Consider the following 6,696-nt stretch of genomic DNA (forward strand, 5'->3'; position numbering starts at 1 on the left):
TATATAAAGACATTTTCAATGGATCGCCGATTTCACGAGTCACCATGGAAACTCAAAGCGAAAAAAGAGAGCGGCGTATTTCACAGAGGCGGAGTTGGAGGATTTAATGCACGCTTATGAGGAGTTTAAGCCAATAATATTAAAAAGAAGCAATACAGCTGCATCGGCTAAAGCAAGAGAGTTGGCTTGGCAAAAAATACCGGACAGAGTAAATGCGTGAGTGTATTAAATTACAAATTTCGTATTGGCTCCCGTTTTATTATAATGCAAAATAATGAAGTATGACTTATACATCCTTTTGAATATGTTATATCACTATGAAAGCATTTACTTTTCCTGCCATTTATTTCTTTAGTTTAAAATAATAATGTATATTTCTTATTTAATAAGGTGTAATCCTTCTGGAGCCACAAGAACTTTAAGCCAAGTCAAAATGAAACACAAAAACATTCTGCAAAAAGGTCATATTTGATTACACAATTACTGAACTATTATTATAACAGGATTTAGTATATTCATTCTGTCATGTAGCTAATAGAAAGAAGACTGAAGCCCGTCTAACTGGTGGGGGCCCACCACCACCTCCCCTCAACCTATATGAGGAGCTGGCTCTGTCCCTTAATAAACGGCGACCAGTGGTTGCTGGCATTCCAGGGGGCAGTTCATCGCACACACCATGCACCACAAGTGATGGTGAAAAAATGGTGAAATGTAAGTTTACCTCTATGATTGTTTTCATTTTTTTTGTCCTAATAAATTACTATCTCTGTCACTTTTTGAACAAGATTAATTTTTATGTAGGCTTATTTATTATTGGACCCTCCAGAAAGAACAAAGTCTGTCACAGTTGTAAGTGATTTGTTGTCAGGTACCTTTAGTTGTTTTTAGGTATTTTTTTTGCCAGATGATGTATACTTGAATATTTCTCCTGTAGGATGATGATGATAAAGATGACGATGAAGAGACCACATCTGCTGTGACAGAAGTGGACAATGCTGGTAGATCCACTGAGGTATGATGCATACCATTATAATGTATGGCCCCTTTTTGCATTAGAGTAACAAACTGTCATTGTCCTTTTACAGTACATACCTAGGGATTTGCCCACAGATGAGGGTCCTTCAACCTCAGCACACAATCTAAGCAGGGTAAGAATTTGTGTCCAGGTGTCCATATTTGAATTTTATTGTCTGACCAAACAATCTCATTCATTAAATTTTTCCACCTTCCTAGTTGCCAGCAAAGGAGCTGTATAAGGTCCATCTTCAAAAACAAATAAGAAAAAGTGACATGGAGATGGACCTTATACCGCTTCAAATGGAAGAGAAAAGGCTCCTCATTAAAAAAGCAGCACTTGAAATTGAATTACTGGAACATCGCCTTAAGGTGAGAACTTGTCTGAATATTAATCTGTTGCATGTTAAAAGTGGTGTGTGTATGTATGTGTAAAGCAATATAAATAAACATTTTACTGAATTTTACTTTTATTGTTTTTTTAGGAAATAAAGAAATAAACTGCCTGGCAGACCAGTGCAAAAAAATTAATAAAAGTAATTTTGACAGATCCTGTCTCTCAAAAGTCTTCCGTCTCTGTTGGCCTCTAAAATCTGTAGGTGTTCCTCTGTGCCATCTTCCTCAATACAAGGAGGGTGGCTCTCTCCTCTTATAGTGGCAATATTGTGAAGCACAACACAAGCCACTATAATGTCGCATGCCCTCTCTGGACTAACCCGGAGCCCACGTAGACACTGAAACCGAGATTTGAGGATCCCTATAGTCATCTCCACCTTGGTCCGTGTTCGGCTGTGAGCCAGGTTAAACCGTGTCTGTGGTCCAGGCTCAGGTTCAGGGTAGGGTGTCATTAAATAGGGCAGACAAGGGTATCCTCTGTCCCCCAGCAAGTAACCATTGTACTGTCCTTTAATGATTGAAATGTACAACACAAATATAGTAAAAAGGAAAAAAGAACAATTGTATAAAGCAAAACATACCCTGCTGAAATGTTCAATTCAATTCAATTCATTTTTATTTGTATAGCGCTTTTAACAATGAACATTGTCTCAAAGCAGCTTTACACAGATAATGTGGTGATTAAACATAAATATGTTCTTTGTAAGTATGTTTGTCCCTGATGAGCAACTGTGGCAAGGAAAAACTCCCCGAGATGGCATAAGGAAGAAACCTTGAGAGGAACCAGACTCAAGAGGGAACCCATCCTCATCTGGGTTGCACCAAATGTCCATTTGAAGCAGATATACAATGTTGTGGGGTACAGTGATGATGATCAGAAGCAAACTGCACTCCCGAGTCAGTGCAGCAGACCGCCGACACCAACTACAGTCCAATCCGTCCTCAAAGCACCCGTTCTACTCCGGAATTAAGAGACCGTCCCGAGCTGCACAGAAGTGTGAAGATCCAAGGAGGGCAGGAACAGTGGTCACTGGAGCCTCAGGAGCATGTTTAACTCGACCGAAAGAGAGAGAGAGAGAGAGAGGGTGACGGGAAGAGAAGGATATGGATTATTAAGTGTAACTATTGGTGTACGAAAGTTAATGTCACTGTGCAGTTTGGACTCCGGCAAGACTCGCTATGGCAGCATAACTAAAAGGGAGAACCAGAAGGTAACACAGACATGAGGGATCTCTGGGATAAGAGACGACCCACCACACCACCGTCAACAAACCTGAGTGAACGTGTGAATGTGAGGGGACGACAGCATACAAATATACCAGTTCACCAAACACTCTATATCCATGTTCCCTCCAGATCTGTGCCTTTACCTAAGAGAAATCTACTGATAAAAGGCTTGACTAAATAAATACGTTTTCAACCTCGACTTGAACACTGAGACTGTGTCTGAGTCCCGAACACTGATTGGAAGGCTGTTCCATAACTGTGGGGCTTTATAAGAGAAAGATCTGCCCCCTGCTGTAGTCTTCATTATTTGAGGAACCAACAGATAGCCAGCACCTTTTGATCTAAGTAGGCGTGGAGGATCATACTGGTACAGAAGTTCACTCAGATACTGCGGTGCGAAACCGTTAAGTGCTTTATACGTCAGTAGTAATATTTTATAGTCAATGCGAGATTTGATTGGGAGCCAGTGTAGACTGATTAAAACAGGGGTGATGTGGTCGTATTTCCTAGATCTAGTGAGGACCCTTGCTGCTGCATTCTGGACTAACTGAAGCTTATTTATGCACTTACTGCACACCCAGACAGTAAAGCGTTACAGTAGTCTAATCTAGAAGTAACAAAAGCATGAACCAGTTTTTCTGCATCCTGTAACGACATCATATTTCTAATCTTAGCAATATTTCTAAGGTGAAAGAAGGCGATTCTGGTGATGTTATTCACGTGAGACTCAAAGGAAAGACTCGGGTCAATAATCACACCAAGGTCTTTGACAGCCGTACATGCTGAAACAGAAACACCATCCAGAGATGCTACGTAATCGAAAAGTTTACTTCTAGCTGCATGTGGTCCTAGTAAAAGTACTTCCGTCTTATCTGAGTTGAGCAGAAGAAAGTTATTAAGCATCCACTGTCTAATGTCCTTTACACACTTCTCAACATTGTTAAGCTGATCTCTCTCATCTGGCTTTGCTGAAATATACAGCTGTGTGTCATCAGCATAGCAATGGAAGCGAATCCCATGTTTATGAATAATTTCACCAAGAGGCAGCATATATAAAGAGAAAAGCAGTGGGCCTAAGACAGATCCTTGAGGGACACCAAACTTTACCTCATAGAGCGTGGAGAACTCACCATTTACATCCACAAACTGATAGCGATCAGTCAAATAAGACCTGAGCCAAGAGAGAGCTGTTCCTTTATTCCTACAACATTCTCAAGTCTAGCAAGCAGTATAGTGTGATCAATGGTGTCAAAAGCTGCACTAAGGTCGAGCAAAACAAGTAAGGAGACAAAACCCTGATCAGAGGCCAATAACAGGTCATTTACCACCTTAACTAGCGCCGTCTCTGATGAGGCCGAAATCCTGACTGATACATTTCAAAAATGTTATTCATAAGCAGATGTGAGCATAACTGCTGTGCTACAACCTTTTCTAAAATTTTGGATATAAAGGGGAGATTTGATATCGGTCTGTAGTTGGACAACTGACATGGGTCAAGGTCAGGTTTCTTAATAAGGGGGTGGATAACTGCCAGTTTGAAGGATTTCGGTACATAACCAGTGCTAATGGAAGAGTTAATTATTTTTAAAACAGGTTTGATTACCTCTGGAGCTATCTGTTTAAAGAAACTAGTAGGCAAGGGATCGAGAATACAGGTTGATGATTTTGATGAGGAGATTAATGAAATTAAGTCACTCTCATGAATAGTAGTGAAGCTTTGTAATTGATTGTCTGCTATAATGACACTGCTGTCTACAGGGTTACTTGTAAAATAATTTGGATTTATATTAACCGCCTGGATTTCTTGCCTGATGTTTTCAATTTTATTATTAAAAAAGTTCATGAAATCATTACTACCTATTGATGGTGTGCATGTTAGCGCAGTGCTTTTATTCCCTGTTAATTTTGCTACCGTGCTGAATAAAAATCTAGGATTATGCTTGTTATTTTCTATGAGGGTGGAGAAATATGCTGATCTGGCAGCACTAAGAGATTTTCTATAATTTAGGAGGCTCTCCTTCCATGCTATTTGAAATACTGTTAATTTTGTTTGACGCCATTTACGTTCTAGTTTTCGAGTGTTCTGTTTTAAGGTGCGCGTATGATCATTATACCACTGTGCTAATTTTTTCTCCCTGATCATTTTGGTCTTAAGGGAGCTACATCATCTAGAGTGTAACGTAACGTTGTTTCTAGATGTTCAGTGGCCCAGTCGAGCTCTGCGGGGTCTGACGGAGATCTATCTAATATCGTAATATCGGGAAGATTATTAATAAAACGCGCTGCTGTAGCTGACGTGAAAGTACGCTTAACACGGTAACGTGGTGACGAGAAATGCAATGACTAAGGCAAATTTTAAGCGAGATTAGATAATGGTCTGAAATAGCTTCAGACTGTGGAATTATGACTAAGTTTTTTATTTTTAATCCAAATGTTAACAACAAGTCGAGAGTGTGTCCACCACTATGAGTGGGTCCTATAACATTCTGATTAATTCCGACTGAATCTAGAATGGACACAACTGCTGCTCTTAAGGAGTCTTCCTGATTATCAAAATGAATATTAAAGTCTCCAACAATTAATGCTTTGTCTAAAGAAGTAGCTAGATTTGTAATGAAATCTGCAAATTCTATCAGAAAATCAGAGTAGGGCCCTGGGGGTCTATAAATAATAATTAGTGGAATTAACTGACTTGACCTGCTTTCGGACACTGAATATTTTATGTTGGTGTAGAGAACTTGATGCCAAAAAATTCTGGCATCATGCACAGATCCTGGCCATTTTGCCTCAACATTGGTAATGATTTGGGTTGCCTCACATATTACCTATTTAGGAAAAAGTAATGACTTTAATGATTTTAAGAAGGGGAAAAAATTAAGTTGTTACCTGCACATTGATACTATGAATAGATTTCCTATTAACATAGTCTCCCTCATTTATTGGTGGAGCTTTAATAGGAATGTGAGTGCCATCAATGCACCCAATTACATTTGGAAACCCTGAAACAGAAAGTTATGGAAGTATGAAGTGTGTGTGCGCATAATGAATACATGTATATATATATATATATATATATATATATATATATATATATATATATATATATATGAACTGTTTAAGTGCCAGACATACTGTACGAACGGCTCTACACACAGTTGCCTTTCCCACATGCTCTGAATCGCCCACACTGTACAAAAATTTTTTTCTGTGCTAAGCGCAGAACCGCGGTTTGTCACATTTGCGATATGCGGTTTTAAAAGATGTGTTAAATAAACTAACGAATCTTTTGGAAAACGATAACGCTCTTTCAAATATTCATTAGGGTATGCAAACACATCAAAATGCGGTCTTATAACCCTCTCCCGCGAAAAAAAACCTTGTATAATTTGTGCTTCTACATCCACAGGATCCTCATCGAATGGGCATGCCGAAGTTACACTGAAACATAACCTGCTCCCGAGCAGGTTATCTTCAGAGAGTCAGTTGCTATGGTTACATACATACCCAGAAAGTTACCTCTGTTTTTGGAACCGAAAGTTGAGGTTATCCACGAACTTACCCTTAAACATACCCAGGTATGTCACATAACCTGCTTTCTGAAATACCCCCCAGGTGCTTGTGGCTAACAAGGGATGTAGAGGGAAACGGAAGCTTGCTGACAGATGGAATCCAGTTGTGTACACTGTTGTTGCTTCAAAGCCTTCCATACATGTTTATAAGATTCGTGACAAGGCTGGTAATGAACGAACAGTACACCGGAATTTACTTTTGCAAGTTAACTTTCTCCCTTTGCCTGAAACGGACAGGTTAAGTTCCGGTCATGAGACCATTGACATACATACCTGCTGCATTCCCTTGCAGATGTCTGATGCAACACACTCTGTTGATCTAATTGGGCAGACTTGCACTAGTAAAAGTGAGTCTACAGTACATGTAGATGATGAACAGTATGAAGCAACGGATCTCTCACAGGCTGAATGCATGTCCAATATCTCCAATGTAGCTACTTGTGAGGATGACCGCACCGCTTCATGGGTGCATTCTCAGATGCCCGATCAA

General features: G+C 39.7%; 2 long non-coding RNA genes across 3 annotated transcripts; one reads left to right on the forward strand and one right to left on the reverse strand.

The window, feature by feature from the left end:
* The first annotated feature begins 278 nt into the window (after positions 1 to 278).
* On the forward strand, positions 279 to 1,612 carry LOC124378211. Of its 2 annotated transcripts, XR_006924179.1 has the most exons (6): positions 279 to 711; positions 802 to 849; positions 935 to 1,012; positions 1,086 to 1,148; positions 1,234 to 1,386; positions 1,500 to 1,612. It is a non-coding gene; the product is annotated as an uncharacterized LOC124378211 (long non-coding RNA). The 2 variants fall into 2 exon arrangements; XR_006924180.1 differs by lacking the exon at positions 1,500 to 1,612 and having other exon boundaries at positions 285 to 711; positions 1,234 to 1,387.
* A 14-nt stretch (positions 1,613 to 1,626) lies between these two features.
* LOC124378212 lies at positions 1,627 to 6,296 on the reverse strand. The gene is made up of 3 exons (XR_006924181.1): positions 6,197 to 6,296; positions 5,524 to 5,636; positions 1,627 to 1,918 (listed from the first exon to the last, which is right to left on the reverse strand). It is a non-coding gene; the product is annotated as an uncharacterized LOC124378212 (long non-coding RNA).
* Positions 6,297 to 6,696: the final 400 nt, after the last annotated feature.

Source organism: Silurus meridionalis, chromosome 24 (genome assembly GCF_014805685.1).
Source record: "Silurus meridionalis isolate SWU-2019-XX chromosome 24, ASM1480568v1, whole genome shotgun sequence".
NCBI classification, from domain to species: Eukaryota; Metazoa; Chordata; class Actinopteri; order Siluriformes; family Siluridae; genus Silurus; species Silurus meridionalis.